Source organism: Oxyura jamaicensis, chromosome 1 (assembly GCF_011077185.1).
Source record: "Oxyura jamaicensis isolate SHBP4307 breed ruddy duck chromosome 1, BPBGC_Ojam_1.0, whole genome shotgun sequence".
Lineage (NCBI taxonomy): Eukaryota > Metazoa > Chordata > Aves > Anseriformes > Anatidae > Oxyura > Oxyura jamaicensis.
The window spans coordinates 61,896,587-61,914,411 of NC_048893.1; the positions used below are offsets into that span (position 1 = coordinate 61,896,587).

Consider the following 17,825-nt stretch of genomic DNA (forward strand, 5'->3'; position numbering starts at 1 on the left):
AAAGGAAAAGAAAGGAAAAGAAAGGAAAAGAAAGGAAAAGAAAGGAACCCTAGGCTTTCCATTTAGCTTGAACATGCCAGTTACAGGAGCTGCCTTGTACCCCCTTGAAGCACCAGTCAGCTTCACCAACACAATGAATTACCAGTTCCTGATAAATGCCTTTAGAACCAACTTTGCACGTTTTTAAGGCTTTGTTTTGTTACTCGGAGGAATGCCTGAAGCGGCACAACTATCAAGAGTATTTTTTTCGATTTTGCGGAGAGTAACATAAAGGCGATCATTAACACAAGCTTGCTTTCTCTGCCAGGAATGCCTACCTGAATGTTTTCAGCCTACCGGCTGGATAATTTCAAGAGAAATCAGGTGACAAGACCGTATTTAAGGAGCTTTTGTCACCAACAAGCGACAAGTTTCCTTCTTTCCCCCGGCTCTGCGATGGTCGCGCCAGGAAACATTCACCAGGAGCGGCCACACGAGCGGGGCTTGTTTCCTTTCGGTTTGGAGCCATCCCAGGCGGCCAGATCGGAGCGGGAAAAGGCCTGACACTGCCAGAGCTCCTGGAAAGGCAGCCTCAGGGAAAAACAAGCCCGGCATTCCTAGAGGGCTTCCCAAACTCCCCACGCCGCGGACAGCCTCCCCGAGCAGCCCAGCCCAGCCCAGCCCCGCTCCCCCCGGCCGCACCCCGCGGGCTGCCCCTGCCCGCCCCGGCCTCGGCAGCCCCCGCCGGCCGAGCGCGGCCCCGCGCAGGAAGCCGCGGCCTCCCCGCTCCCCGCTTCCGCCCTCCCGCCGCCGCCGCCCGTCCTCACCGAGCCCGCGGCGGTCGCCCCGCCGGTGATGGCTCCGCGCCGAGGCAGAGGCGGAGCCGGCGGAGCCCGCAGGCCGTGGGGCAGGCGGGTGCAGGCCGCCGGCGTTGCCGCCAGCCGGCAGGGCAGCGGCACGGCGCCGGGGACCGCCTTGGGGCGGGACCGGGACTGGGACCGGCCCCGCTGCAGGAGGAGGAGGAGGAGAGGGAGGAGGCGGAGGCGGAGGTGCTGCATGGACGGGAGCTGCTCGCTGCGGTTCCTGGGCTCCTCCTGCCCGCCTCCCCGGGTTCAGCCCGAGCCGAGGAGCGGAGTGCGGGGGGAGGCTGCCGTGAGGAGCGAGGACTGATAGCTTAAAGGCTCTGCAGCAAATGAACTGGGTAGATTTAAATAAATATATAAAGGAGATAGAAGAGAATACATGCAAGCGGTGCTTGCAGGTAACTTACGCACCACAACACTGCCAGAAGTCTATGATGCCTTTGGAAGGACTAAGTTTAAGTTTTAAACAGATGACAAGCTGGTACTGAATAAATCTTACCTTAAATTGTGCATGCTGAGTAACAGACAGAGAATCTAAGAGAGAGAGAAGGTATACGACAGAGAAGCAATGCCAGAAACTCTTACATAACCACATAGTCGGGAGAGTGATTTTTTTTATTTAGCTTTGCAAATAAGCCGACTCGGCTCTTGCACGTTCTTACCCACACAAGTGTTGGGATGTGTGTCTAAGCGGTCTAGCAGGACAGGTAGGATAAGGGATTGACGAGTGAGACACGATGTGCCAGCTCCTGAATCCTCTCTCTGTGTCTCCAGATTCTCTTTGCCTTTGAGAAAATAGTCCTTATAGGCATAACCCTTATGAGTCAACAGTTTCAATGATCTTTTGACTCCACGTGAGTCTTAGGCAACATTGCTGAGTCAAAGCTGTCCTTTTGTTTTCTCTATCTAGTTATCTTCTGGCTCTGAGCCAGTTTATTTATCCTTCCTCATCTAATCTTATGGCTTCATTCTTGCTTCATTCTTTGGCTATCTAGTTATTGGCTGAAACCATGCATAGGTTGCACTAGGATCCAGGTGAACTGCTAATATTGAGTAACAACATGTCATCCCTATTTTGTTAAAAACAACCTCAGTTTTTTTCTTGCAAATGTCTATGGTCCCATGTGGAAGAGGAAATTAAGAATAGCCAGAAGTAACAGACCCACGTTAGGGGAAATTAGACTGTTGCGCCAAGACAAGACAGTAGCTAAACTCCCAGCACAATACAAATGCATTTAGCATTTCTTGCTCTGAGACAAGGACCAAACTGCTGATTTAGCACATTTAGAGGATGTGTTTTAACGTCTGGAAGGCAACAGGGTAAGAAATGTAGCACTACTATGCTTGAGAAAGGTACAAGATGAGGCTGCAGTTACCAATTATCTTGGATTGTCTGTGGGCTGATTATAAAAACTGTGATTCACCAGGGACTATTAGCAATTGATCTAAAAGATTTAAGGAAGTACAAGTGTTAGGGTTAAGAAACATATCTTGGTGATGGGAAGGGAGATTCATAGCCAAATATTATCATGTGTATAGTAAAGGAATGCATAAACAAATGATAAAAGGATAGAGCAGAGATAAGATGAGCCTCGAGAGATAGAACAGGTACAACTTGAACCTTGATAAGAAGTTAAGATGGATGAGGTGGGTTAGGACTGAAGCCAAGGACTAATTAAAGTTAAGAACTGAAAAAGAGCATACGCCAAAAAGAAGAGGTGAAAAGTTTGACCCTGAGGATGACTCCTTACTTCATCTGGACAACCCTCGGGACGACCACCAGAGAGCACCACGCATGCGTGATTGGGAGGAGAGATAATTAGCATACGAAGCGAGGCTGATGTAAACATTAATGAATACTAATGAATATGTATAAATTATGTAACCTATAGGATATAAGTAGCCATCGGGATGTAACGGGACTTGGAAGCCAGATCTGGGCACCTGCCCCTGGTTTCCCAGCGCTGAATAAAGCACCTTCATATAATCACGTTGTGGTTATGTGTTTGCTACGCTAACACAAGGAACCACAGATCACAGAAACTAAGAAGCATAAAAAGGCTATTCAGAGACTGAGGTAGGACCACCAACAGAGGATCAGCACTGAAGACCCCACCATCTGAAAATCAATTGCTACAGTGGCAAACATGCTTCTCCAGGCCAGCTCAGTATCTCATCCAGGTTTCTTAAGACTAACATGCAGTGCAAATGAGGAATTCAAACTTGTTTCTTGAAAACAAGCTCAAAATCGTATGTTTCTAGTTACTCTTGCACAGGTACATACACACTTAAATACATGGCACAACTTCCCATTGAAGCAGAGTGATTAGGAGTCTGTTGCAGGCATCCACTGGCTCGGGTTTGTTGACAGTAGCTACTCTTCACATAGTGGTTTTCTTGTTGTCTAAGGCTTTATGCTTTCTTTGCCACTCAACACTTGATCTTTCGGGGATCCTTGTCCTTTGCCTTTCCCATATTCCAAACTACCAGAACATGCCTCCCCATCTGCTTCTGTTTGATCCCTGCCCCCTTCTTCCACTATCAGGCATGGCTTCTCCTTGGTCAAAAGCTGAGTACTAGGCAAACAGGAACTGACTATAACGAGCTGAGGCCAGCAGCATGACACAAACAGGAACTGGGTATAACAAGCATGCCATGGTTTAACTAGGGAGAAAAGAGCACTTAGGAAAAGTATGGGAGGCAAGGACCCATAAAATCATTCTGTTTAAAAAGTATGCAATGGAAATTAAATGTGGCCGTCATGAATGAAAGTGTTGGAAGGTAGTGTCTGATGCAAGGCTGCTCTACTTGAATGCTGATAAAATCTAGCAATTGTATCAATAACACTGTATTGGGCCAAAATTGTCTAAATAATAGTGTTGAAAACCCTCAATTTAAAAGCAGGAATAGTGGAAATTAAGGCCAATGAGGAAAAAGTCATTAGGAGAGTGTGGTTTATTTGGGGGTAATCTGAGCAGAGGAAAGGAAGTAGATGTGGGGAGGGTGAAAAGATGTGTTCAGGAAATGAGAAAATGGGTAATTAGGCATAACATGAAGCAAAGATGAAAGAAGGGAAGTGCCTGGCTGGGGGTGCAGGTGCTTATTGATGCTGATGTTAAAAAAAAATTGAGGTACCATGGGACTAAACACATCTAGTTCCTGATTTCAGTTTCTACTCTGTCCTGTGATCTCACACGTGATTTAATCTCAGTCCACGGTGTTTTCTGTTCATGTGTTTCAGCTCATCTAGATGTCCAGATTCCATTACAATTATTCTAGGTTACACTGATTTTCAACAAGACAGAGCCTGAGTAACCTTTCTAGGTCAGGTTAGCGACACAGAGTTCATTTCCTTCCAATCAAAAATGCCCATCAGTAACAGTGGTGTTCCCAGCATCTTAAAACACAAACAATATTATTGCACCATTGCACTGGTGCTTGGTAGTTCTCAGAGTGGTAGAGGCAGATGCACTCATTATGTCCACCATCATTATCAATAACAGGTGGGAAATCTCTTTTCACCAAAAGAAAGAGGGTTTCTCTTGTGATGAAAGTGCTGTCAAACTGCATCCATTTTTTTTCTTATTACTTAGACCTACATCATGGCCTTGAGGGCAATGCTAGGTGGGACCATCCCTGCCAAGCTCCCCCAGGGCCTCCCCTCCAGCTCACAGACCAGGACCTCATTTCTGCCCCCAGTGCCATCAGCCCCTACCTCAGCAATGTCACAGCAGGACCAGTCTCCAGCTCCCTACAGCCCTGCCATGCCCAGCCATAGGCCCCACTGTGCTAGGACAACACACAGGTCAATGTCCTGGCCTGGCCTTGGCCCATACCTGTCCCCATGTCCCTGCCCAGCTATCTTTGTCTGGCCCTGTTTCCCCTCACTGGGTCTGATCCTGGATGTCCCAGCCTGGCCTCAGCCTGCTCCCACCCCCAGGGAGATGCCAGATGCCTGGGGATGGGACAGGGGATGGGCCCTGGCTGCCAGCCATGTCCCAGTGGCCACCATATTGTGACCCCGATTGCCCTGGTCTCGGAGATCACCTTAGCACCCTGTCCCTGTTCTGCTCGTGCTTCAAACTTCAGCCATGCCCACTGACCTACAAAAAAAGGATTTTGATAATCTCCTTCTACCACTTTGAAACCAGAAATGCCAACAGTCATGCAATCTGTATTATTCAATGATATCTGTAGGAGTAGAGTGGATCACTGAAGAATATACAAATGTAGGTGTAAAGGTTCTCAGAAGTGATTGTACTATTGGACACCATCAGCCAAAATACAAGACCACAACAGGGGTTAGACAGCTATTACTTTATTAGTAATATACTCACTCTCCAAAGAGAATGTCAAGTTCCCTGGCACAGAGGGTCAAGGGAAGCTGACTGTCAGGACAGGATTCCAACTGGTACTCAGCTCAGGGACACCCCTGCTTTAAATTATATACCCTTTATTTTTGACAGTAGATAATATTATCATGCCCACGTGGTTATACATCAAACAATACAAAGTTGCAATCAGAAGCTTGAGTCACAGTGACGTAATGATTATCAGTGGGGCAGGATGTTCACTTCATGAACTGGGGCTAGGTCAGGAACACGCAGCCATGTCATGTCCTTGACTCTTGCCAAACTTCCAAGTCCTCCCCTTCCTATGAATAATACTGATAGCTATGGGATATTAAAATGGCAGAATGCTTTTTGCTGTCCACACATTTCAACTGTTATGCGTCTCCATTTTTCACTCTGGCATTTCACTGATTTGATTTGACAGAGAACCCATCCTATTTACAGTCACAAATGGACCTTTTCCTTTATCCTGCAAATTGTGTTCTTCAGTCAACAATTTCATATACAAAGCTGTGTCCCCCACCTCCACAGATACGTATTCAGACAGACACCTTCATTTATATAATTCCACCTAATTTTCTCTTGTATCTCTGCTCCATTCTGATCCATCCCTGATAACCAGACTAAAATATCTCCTTCTTAAGGAGTTTCTGGTGAAATTAAGGGCATAATGAAAAGCATATTTATTCTAAAAAGGAAGTCTGAAAAGAGCTAAATTCCAGATGCCAATGAGTTGGAACTTCTTAAAACCGCCAAGATCAGGAATAATTGGTCATTTCCATCCTTCCAAATTGCTATGCACTCTCTTCTGTAATACCTCTGTAACAGTTCTGTTTTCATGTACCACTTTCACGAAATCAGGATGACTGAGGGTTATTCATCAATTGCAACCTTTTCTCTGTCTTCACATCTTGGAGGATAGTTACAGGCACTTCATCTTGAAGCAAAGGTCTCCAGCTGAGTCAGTGACTTGTGGAATTGCACATGGGGGGTACATTTCCAGTCATCATGTAACATATTATGGCATATGTTTATTTATTCCTTTGTCTTCTTTTCTCTTTCCTGTTTTCTTGATCTTCATGTTTCTGTTGGACACTGATATTTGCTGTTACTGATTGTATCACATGCCTCAAGCTGCCAAATACTTTAAGAGGCATATCTGTTAGCGTAGCAGACACATAACCACAATGTGATTATATGAAGGTGCTTTATTCAGCGCTGGAAACCAGGGGCAGGTGCCCAAATCTGGCTTCAAATCCCGTTACATCCCGACCGCAATTTATACTATTGTGATTACATAAGATGATGCATATTCATTATAGATTACAACATCAGCCTCGCATTCCATTCTAATTAGCTCTCCTCCCCTTTGCACATGCTCAGTGCCATCTGGTGGTCTTTTAGGTGGTCTTCATGATGAAGTAAAGAGTCTTCCTCTCTTCTGAACTCTTCACCCCTCTCCCTGGCGCATGCTCTCTTCAGTTCCTGGTGCTTATCCAACAGGTTAATCCATCTTCGGCTCCTTATCAAAGGTCGAATTGTATCTGTTATTCTTTAAATGTCCTCCCTATACGTTTTCTCTTAGATATATTGGTTACACCTGCACTCAATCCCTCACCAAGCAGCACGAGACAAGCAGCACAAGACACAAGACAAAGATAAGCAGCACTGGACACAAAACAAAGACAAGCAGTACAAGATACAAAATACATGTCAATGCCAACATATCCACCATTCAGCTTCCTAATTCTGTTCCTCTGATGAGTTTTTACATGTCTAATCCACAAATGATTCATACAATGTCCCATCTACTTATCAATCTCTTAACATGGATCCCTATTTGAAATAAGTTTTCAATCTCCTGACTTTCACCATCTTCTGGCTCAAGGACATATCCAGAACTATGTTCTTGAACACAATAATCTGACCTTCAAATCAACCAGCCTTGATCACTTGCAGATCTGTGTGCTGGGATTACGTGCTTGGCAGCATTCCCAGAATTTTGTCCTCAAGCATGTTGCTGCATGTGTAATGTACCATCTTCTACTCAAAGTTGAACTTCTATTACTAAACCAAATTTTTCTTGGCCTGAAATCATGCATTTGTGCTTCAAAACTTTCTACATTCTTCCACATAGGCTATTATTTTGCAGTGGTTGGATATTCATGTTTTGGTCACTTGTTGCTAAGGGCATAGCATCATAACCTGAAGAGAATCAAAAAGATTTAAACCCATACCAGTAATATGCCATAATTAGATATTAGGAACAAGTGTTGCATGTGTATATTATTTTAACATTGATATATAAGGTGAATTGTCAGGGATACTAGAACAAGAAAGTGTGTACAATCTAGTCATTAATCCTAGAAGAGAACTGCATTGGAAAATGCAAGGACCGATAAGACTAGACATCCAGATAACGCTATCAAGATACTAAGTCTTAAATTATGTCAAACTACATCATAGAAAACACAAAATATACTCTTAAGAAATTAAATTTTCCACAGTCTCAGGGCTGCGATTTGCCAGAACTGGCTTTGTCCAGGCTTGTCTTCTCCAGCGTGGGGCCTTGCCTGGGGTTGTTGAGCTGCAACAGCTGTCATCTAATGATCAGATCACCTGTAATAGTACCTAACTTGTTATAACATTAGTTTTGTGCAAGTGTGTCCTATGGCCACGTTAATGGATTTCTTTTATAACTGTTAGTGAAAATAGGTCATTAATTTGTGCAGAGGGAACTGTCTATTGAGATGGGGAAGATGCTAAAACTTATCTGAATTAATATTTAGCTACATATATGGTAAAATAAGCTGTTTACTGAGGAATGTGGATAAGAACATTATGAAAAGCAGATGTAAAAGGAAGATATCTCTCACACTGACAAGGCCAACGGATAAGGGAAGGATAAACAACTCACTGGCAGGAAACAAGGCAAAAAACTCCTATCATAAGACCTGTCCAACAGAAGGTCAAAGTCCAGGAAGGTAAAAAGTTTAACTTCCTCTTCCTCGTTGCCTTCATCCTGAAAGACCCCAGCCTGTGACCACCAGGCTACATTGCGCAGGCGCAACCAGGAGGAGCTAAGGGTGGGGAATATGGAAATGAGTACTAGGAAGAGGTCCGCCTTTTGGGGGAAAAGAATGAATATGTAGTAGAGCTCATGTAATATGTAACAGTACCGCGTATAAAACTGTGAGAAACTACCAGGAAGGCAGACACTTTTGAGGGAAGCTATTCCCAGTGCGCCCGGTGCACTGCAATAAAGTATACCTACTTTGCAACCCTATGGTTGTGGAGTCACTTCCGCACATCATCTATTGAAACATGGGATTAGAAACTCGAGAGCGACTGATTAAGAATAAATATGTGGGCAACACTCATTGCTTAATGTGTGCTACATTTGCAATGTACTGTGCCTGTGCTGCGCTTAGGCCTCCAGATGAGCCCCTGGAACCCCAAGGACCAGATCAAACCAACCTTATGGTTCGGACTGTCACCAGGGGCTCAGAGAAAAGGAGGACTGTTTATAAAAGGGCTCACAGAAAAGGAGGACTGTTTATAAAAGGATAAGATATAGAATGCCAAACATGCAAGGCCTCGAGATAACAGGAGCCCCTCGGACCCCGAGAACCAGGTCAAACCAACCTTACGGTTTGGACTGAGACCAAGGGCTCAAAGAGCATGCGCAAGAAGATAAGGTAAAAAGTTCAACTCTGATGAAGACATCTTGCTTCATCCCGATGACCACCCAGACGACCACCAGAGAGTACTACACAAGCGCAGAAGGACTGATAAGATAATTCGCATATGAAGCGGGGCTAGGTGGAGCTAGGAAATGAATATGCATAGATGTGTTGCAAAACTTAATGCATATGTAATGGTTTAGGGGATAAAAGAGAATGCAAGTGAGCGAATTGTAGCGCATGACTGGTGGGACTACCACCGTGCCACCCAGCGCTGAATAAAGATACCTACTTTACAATCTTACTGACTGTGGTGTCAGTTTTCTGCAAGTCACTATGACCTTGGAATGTAGAGGAGTACAGGCATAAGATGATAGTTGAGGCCTTGAAAGCACAGGCACCAGATGATACCAGAGGCCCCAGGGTTATAAACAAATCCCCTGTGGTCAATTACTGGTCACTAAAGGAATGCAACCTTGGGAGCTGGGTAAATCTGGTTTTAAGGATAACAAGGAGAACAAAGAGCAAGTATCCAGTGTATTATGGAAGAAACCCCCACCATCAACACCAAATTGCACCCATTGCAGACTAAGGGGCACCAGTGACTCATCACTGTCAATCTTAAGAGCCAGAGGGGTAGCAGAAGGGTGAAACCAACAAAAGGGAACAGGCATAGATACTGGGAAGTTTCTGTACAACTGTTTTAACTGCTAATTATTTTGTCTTTTTCTGTATTATTTATGTGAATTTGACAATTTGTGTGACCATTGTCACTGGACTAATAATGATGCTTTGCTGCTAAGACTTTAATTATGCAAAAAGTATATTGTTCATGCTAGCAAAGTTTTTTTTATTATTATTATTATTATTCCACTAAAATGTTACATATTGAAGCACGGTACTGAAGAAAAATAAAAACCTGTGAACCAAACATTGCATAAGGGACATGTAACTTGGCCATGCACAGAATCTATTGAGGGTACCTGTAACTGACAAACTGGTGATTTCATCAGAACTGGAACCACCTTCAGACTGTGTGCATGTACAAGCTCAACATGGCCACTGTGTTAAGAATAACAAAAAATGTTTTTATAAATATATTAATGGCAAGAAGAGGGCCAAGGAGAATCTCCATCCTTTACTGGATGCAGGGGGGAACATGACTACTGAGGATAAGGAAAAGGCTGAGTTTCTTAATGCCTTCTTTACATCTGTCTTTACTAGCCAGATACTATCATCAGTGTACTCAGCCTCCCAACCTGTAAGCCTGGGATGGGGAGCAGAATAAACCCCCCACAGCTCAGGTGGAAACAGTTAGAGACCTGCTGCACCACCTGGACTGTCACAAGTCCATGGGGCCAGATGGGATCCACCCAAGGGTGCTGAGGGAGTTGGCAGCCACTTTCCATCATCTATCAGCAGTCATGGTCATCCAGAGAGGTCCTTGAAAAGCTTGAAAAATTGCCAATTTTAATCACCTTACAGCCACTCCTTGCCATGAATCCCATTCCCACTCTGTTTCCTTCTTTCTGCTGTGCTAGCAGATGTGATACATCTATAATATTTAAAAGTATGCAGGCACAAATTGCTGATGCAGTTATTCCAACACCACTCGTAGCAATCCCTTGCAGGGGCTGGCATTTCAATTGAAGTTTTTTGTTTGTTTGTTTGTTTGTTTTGTGTGTGCGTGTGTTGTTGCTTGTTTTCTATTTGATGTTCATGGTGTTACAATTTTATTTCCAATGGTCTTTTATCAGTCTACATTAACTGGAATTTACTTCAAATTATTTTGAATTTGCCCTGCTCCATCAATTCCAACACCCTCTTGGTTCCTGTTCAAGTTTCTTGCTTTGTATCTCCTGTGACTCTAGCTATACTAAAGACTTACTTTATAGCTTTGTCACCACCATCAGTCTGTGCCTTAGCATAACCTGGTGATAGCTGCCCTCACCAGTCTCCCATGTGCCCCACAAACTTTTAAAGCTTTTTCTACTGACAGTTGCAGTTGTAGAAAATTTTTTGCTGACTTGTAGGATTTCTACATATATCATTTGTAGTGGGCAGCCTGGACGATTCTAAGAGGAGCTAGTGATCCACATATCTAACCCAGGTTTTTGCCTCTGTGTCATCAATATTACGTGGCTGTTGCTTAATCCTAACAGATGTGCAATTAATCAATGTGTATTTAATCATTTTGTAATTAATCAATGTGTGTTTAAGCCTCTGTGTAGCATATTGTTCTGTCCACTTGAAATATTGTGCAACTTTGATGACAAACTGCAGATTATTCATCCCAGGAACTGTAAGTTTATTAATGTGGTAAAGGACATTAAGGTGCCTTACCAAAGGACTCTTCAAAGCTAAGTCCACATACCAGGTCTGATTGCTATCAGGGCTGATGAATCTATATTGTACCTCTCCTTCCAAAGAGACAGTGCCTAGCCGATAATTCATTTGGTTTCAGTGAAACTGATGTCAGGTATCAGCCCCCTTATAGGTTATGTTTTGCTATACTGAGACACAATAACATAACTCATTTATCAAAAATTCATTGTGCTTTATCTGTTGTATTGCCAGTGTTGGTTTTCTGTGGTCAACTCGTTTTACCAAAACTTGCAGACTTGTCACCTGCTTCTGATACACTTGCAATTCAGTTACCTTTTGTGCAATAGTGACTAAATGTACTTGGAGGTCTATAACTCCCTCTTGTATTCCCTGGCTTAGTACCTGAAGAGTGTAATTATTTTGTTGTATTTCCCATCTGACTATTCCATTTCTGAGAGTAAGCACATGCTTTTTTTCATGTGAGAGGGCCCCTTTGGATGGCATAAAGCAGATGCTATTTTGCTTCCTTTTACATATTTTGCATAAGGATGTAAATCAAAACTTTTCTAATTGTCAGTTAAAGCTGCATTTTCTGGTGTCACTTTATCAGTCCAATGACTAGGCCCCTGCTCTTGAATTATCTTCATGAGAATGGATGGATACTCCACAAAACTTACGTTCTCTTTTCTTTATTTATTATCAGCAAACACCTACCCAGCAGCTGGTCTGCTCAGAGTTATGGTCTGCCCATTGGTGTACTGTAATATTGATAACAATCAAGGTAACAGCCACAGTCTGTCTCTATGTCACCAACACTCAAAATTCTTTTAACCCTACTGCTAGTTACAATCATAGAATCATAGAATGTCCCGAGTTGGAAGGGACCCACAAGGAACATCAAGTCCAGCTCCTGGCACCACACAGGTCTACCAAAAAATTCAGACCATATGACTAAGAGCACAGTCCAAATGCATCTTAAACTCCTACTATTCAGTGGAATTTGTAAACTCCACTATTTAGTGGAAAAGCATTGATTAGGATATATGTGACCAAATGTAAGAAAGGGTGTTTTTGTGTTTTTTGCAAAGAGGTGTTACATTGTTTAGGAGGAAGGAATGTGGTGTTGAGATATGCTTGCAGTGATAACAAAGCTTAACAGACAACCTTGTAAAATGCAGACAACAACCAGACTCCTTAGTGCAATTAGGTGAAAATCACAGTGTCAAGTGATAGTACTATGTAACTAGTAGACACACTCCTGCTTGTGGGACGCCCGCAATTGCAATCGGGAATAAAAATGCTACTTCACTGAGATCCTCGCCTGAGCCTATGTTATTGGCTACAGTGTTTCTCACAGTTTCACATACTTTCTGTACTGTGGTGCCCAGAACTGCACACAGTAGTCAAGGTGAGGCTGCACCAGCGCAGAGCAGAGCAGGACAATCACTTCCCTCGACTGGCTAGCAGTGCTGAGCCTGATGCACCCAAGGGTACGGTTGGCCCTCCTGGCTGACAGGGCACACTGCTGGCTCATATTCAACTTGATGTCAACCACAACCGCCAGATCCCCCTCTGCGGGGCTGCTCTCCAGCGTCTCGTCACCCAGTCTGTACGTATAGCCAGGGTTGCCCCATCCCAGGTGAAGGACCCGGCACTTGCTCTTGTTAAGCTTCATGCAGTTGGTGATTGCCCAGCTTCCAATCTGTCCAGATCTCTCTGCAAGGGCTTTCCACTCTGAATAGAATTAACAACTCCTCCCAGTTTAGTATCATCAGCAAATTTACTCAGAACACCTTCTAGTCCTACATCCAAATCACTTATGAAAACATTGAAAATAACTGGCCCTAAAATGGAGCCCTGGGGGACCCTACAGGTGACTGTCTGCCAGCCTGATGTAGCTCCATTTACCACAACCCTTTGTTTACCCATTGTGTGATGTGTTTATCTAGCTGTATGCTGGACAAAATGTCCAGTAGGATCCTATGGGAAAGTGTATCAAAATCTTTACTGAAATCCAAAAAATTACATCAGCTGGTTTCCCTTGATTGACTAGTTGGATGATCTTATCATAAAAGGAAATTAAATTTGTTAAACAAGACCTACCCCTTGTATACCCATGTTGGCTGGGACCAATGACTGCATTGTTCCCCAGGTTGTAGTTGTAATTCTTTAATTAAAAAATCCTGCATCCAACCACTGTATAGAAAGGTTTTTAGTTTTATTATTATTTATTTATTTATTTATTTATCTAAATTAGCAGTCACTGTATGTGGTTCATACAATTTTTCTTTCTTTTCCAATGAACGTATCAAACCCATTTCCCTTTCCAGTGAAGAGACAATGGTGGAAATGGTGGAAAGATTTCAATTTACTCTCCCATACTGGATTGTTTACCAACAAATATGGCAGCTGGTGAAACAAAACTCACGACAAAACATATTAAACTTTCCGAATAAGCTGACTTTTCTTACTCACATTTTCACCCACAGAAGGATCAGGAAGCATGTGCCCAAGTAGTTTGGCCGGGACAACTTCTGCATGACATGTAGGACAAGATGTGCCAGGTACTGAATCCTCCCTGCATGTCCCTCTTCACTAGTGAGAACTGTCTTTGGCTAGGCTTTTTATAGCCTTCTGGAATTACGTTACTGTGATCTTTTGTCTTAGCATCTTTTTTTACCCCACAAGAGTCTTAGGCAACATTGCTGAGTCAATACTGCCCTTTTGTTTTCCTTATCTAGTTGTCGTCTGGCTCCAGGCCAGTTCATTTGTCCTGCCTCACCTTATCTTATGGCTTCATTTTCTTGCTATCTAGTTATTGAATGAAACCATGCATAGGCTGCACTGGGATCCAAGTGAACTGCTGACTGTGGGTAACAATACGTGCTGTTATTTTAGTCCTTGTTCTACTGTTTCTTCTCATATTTCCACATGCCCATGCACATTTACACTCCCACTTCATTCAGAAGAACTTGAATATTTATATTGCAAATATCTGCGTAAGTCCCAAAAAAAAATTGGAGTTCATTTGCTGGTAAGAGTTTCAAGGTTTTTTTTTTTTTTTTTTTTTTTTTTCCTGTATGTTATCAAGCACTAACATAACATAAATAAAGTTAATTGCTAGTTTTATTTGTCTATTCCATTGTCAAACAAGTTCTAGCTGGACCCACTGTAGCAAAACCCTTCCTGGCTTCTGATGTGTTGTCTGTTATGCTTTCTGATTATTCTGAACCTTTGTAGTAAGAATGCTTTCATTATAGGTGAATATATTTCAATAATGCTTGCCAATTTTTTTGCTTATTTAGATATTCATGGACCTAACAACCTAAGGTCATTTAGTGTCACAAGAGCTTACCCTAAAAGTAGGTCTACAGTTTTCTTGGCTTACCTCTCTGAAGAATGTGTGCCATGTTGAAAAATGCAGAAAACTTAACAGCTTACAGGACTTTTTTTTTTTTTTTTTTTTTGTGACAAAACACAAATTAAAACAAGCCAGTGATTCTCAGTCACAACAGTCACAGTCACCATTTGTTTAGCTCCTCTCTTGGTTGTCCATAATTTTCACACAGAGTCCCAGTCTTATAGAAATACTTCAACCCAACCTAGGCTGGTAATATATTGCCTGTGCAGGGCTAAATTCAGAGGCGACTTATGGATCTGCCCCTTTGCTGTGCAGAAACACTCTTTACTATATTTGATTTTTACCTAAATGCTAAACAGCGTGCTGTCTTTGTTAGTGTTCGCAAAGACACATAACCACAAAGTGATTATATGGAGGTGCTTTTATTTGGCACTGGAAGTTAGGGGTATGTCTGCCCAAATCTAACTTCCCCGATTTGTTCACTTGCGTTCTCTTTTATCCCCTAAAATATTACATATGCGTTGTTTTGCAACACATCTATGCATATTCATTTCCTAGCTCCACCTAGCCCCGCTTCATATGCGAATTATCTTATCAGTCCTTCTGCGCTTGTGTAGTACTCTCTGGTGGTCGTCTGGGTGGTCGTCGGGATGAAGTAAGATGTCTTCATCAGAACTGAACTTTTTACCTTATCTTCTTGTGCATGCTCTTTGAGCCCTTGGTCTCAGTCCAAACCATAAGGTTGGTTTGACCTGGTTCTCAGGGTCCGAGGGGCTCCTGTTATCTAGATGTCTTGCAAGTCTGGCATTCTTTTAGTCCTCCTCCTTATAAATCTGTGCATTCTCTCATGCTATCTTTCCACGTAAATTTTGTATTTTCCAAGTGCAGCACAAGCACAGTACATCGCAAATGTAACACATTAAGCAATGAGTGTTGTTTACATATTAATTGGATTAACATATATTTCATCTTCTATTACCAACATCTTGTATTGTGTATGCCATTTTGCAGCCTACTTTATCTGCAAGTTGGTCTGCTGAAAGAAATCTGAGACTTTCTGGGTACCTCAGCTTGGTCTTTAATCTGCATAGGCTAAGCTTGGCTGAAGCAGTTGTAAAGGCTCAGACTTTGAGATCCATGATGACTGAAATGTTGCAGTTACAATTTTCCTTAGGATTCCTGCGAAGAGTTTGATTTGGTTTCTCTGTATTCCCATCAGTTTGGAAATAAACTACTACCTTGAAAATATATTTTATAACCTGTAATTTACAAGTCAGTTGAATTAATTCTTCTGTGAAGTGTGATTGGATTGTATAACATCTGAAGTGCCTCTTCTGAAAATTATGTATTTGGTCAGCTACAGAAGTGCATTAACCCCTATGCTAGCCTTCTCTAGGAGAAAGTTTCAATCAAGTTGCTTAATGGTATCTACAAAGACAAGTAAATAGTTATTTCCTCTTGCTGGAGTTTGCAGGGGCCCTGCATAACTGATACAAATGTCATGGCAATGACCATGGCTCTTCAGGTATTGAGGAAGGATCATTGTTTTGGCTCATTAAGGCCTGATTAATCAAGGCCAACTGATTAATCAAGCCTGCAGTATTTCCAATTTTTTGTCTGAGCAGTTATTTAGTGCTTGTTTGGAGGATTTGGGGGAGTATTGGATTAAAACCTGCTTGCAAGACAGAATGCTTTATGGCGAGTACAATTAGCTTCTTTCTTTTGCATGGGGAGTACTGTTGCTTGTGCGAAACTCCTGCACTTCTGTGGGGTTTTAAAGCAATCTCTTATATGCAGATATATTATGTCATATACCACGTCTACGATGAGTACTTTTATATTGTTTGACTAGTTTTAAAGTGTTTGTCAAAGGCAAGCTTAACCACAAAACACCTACCACATAACCTGAACATATTATAACTGTTATAAACAATTTAGACACAGTTCTGAGTACAGCAAGTGGAGCAAGTGGAGATGTGTGGGGAGAATATGGTACGGTGTTCTATGTCTCTCACCATGCAAAAGAGGTTTACAGAATGGATACCTTGCTCCAGGATCACATGAATATTTGCTAGTCGTGGTCTGAAAGGGACTTTCTGAACTCAAAAGTGACTCCTCCCTCTTCCAAACATGAAGTTAAATAAAATTATTCTGACACAGGAGCTAACAGTACAGGAGTTTCATATTAAACTGATGTTTGGTTAGAGTCACCCTAAAAGTTTTCATATATTATCAAGGAACGATAATAATAATAATAATAATAATAATAATAATAATAATAATGTGATCCTTTATTATTGGTTACTCAGTCAATATCTCTATTGCTATACTAGATTTACACCTGAAAATTTCCAGTATAGATTGGCTTTTCCATGTAACCCTCTTCATGGCCACATCTGAAGCAGTGAAATTTGCCTTATACCACCTGTGGCCTGCTAGAAAATAGCCTTCATGAGTACAAAACTAACTGCTATGGCTCACATAAGGCATTATAAGATTTGGATATCCAAGCTAAAAAGTTTCCTCTTACAGCTGCTTGTCAACATCTGGAAACAATTGCTTCTACACACCTGCTGGCCAGCTGAATCTAAACAACTCCTGTTGAATCAAAAACAACTTCAGAGTATCTCATTTTAATCATATTTTTCCCAGGAAAGCACCCTAATTTTCATAAATCTATTCATTTCTAAGCAGCAGTATAAGTTCTGAAATCACCCTCCTTTGTACTTAATTACTATAATTATTATAATTACTTTAATTTTCTAGACTTTGTAGGAAGATGCCTTTCTTGTGGTATACTTTTATTATTATTATTATTATTTTTTTTTTTACAGTTAGTCCTGGCCCTGCTGTGCATTTCAGCTGTGCCTCAGCTCTGTCTCAGCCCCATACCAGCAGGAGCCCTGTATACATGCTGTCCCCCTGCACAGTGCATTTTCCATTTTAAAGCACACCATAGGAAATTGGTTTAATAGAGAGGGGAGTATTCACACCAACAAAAATCATATGCCCGTCGTAAGTTAGCTAGATATTTTCATGGGCTGCCACTGAAGCTGGAAGCAGGAAGTGCAAGGGTGGGGTTGGCTCCACAGAGATGGGGCAGTAGGGTGAGGTCTGAAGGGGTGAGAGCTACCCACATCCCATCAGCTATTTGTGAAAACACATACAGAAACTGCAGCTGCACAACAGAGCTGAACCAAGCAGCTTATCACTTTTGATTTTAGGCTTACTCTGATCATCTTTGGAATAGGGCCTTCATTTG

General features: G+C 42.4%; 1 long non-coding RNA gene across 2 annotated transcripts in view; it reads right to left on the reverse strand.

The window, feature by feature from the left end:
- LOC118177356 overlaps nt 1-1,072 on the reverse strand; it is a 44,953-nt gene extending 43,881 nt beyond the window's left edge. Inside the window, exon 1 of one of the 2 annotated variants that reach the window (XR_004755764.1) lies at nt 807-1,061. This is a non-coding gene — a long non-coding RNA (uncharacterized LOC118177356). Of the gene's footprint in view, nt 1-806 lie in introns of both variants that reach the window. The other variant, XR_004755765.1, reaches the window with a different exon arrangement.
- Between the last annotated feature and the right edge of the window lie 16,753 nt (nt 1,073-17,825).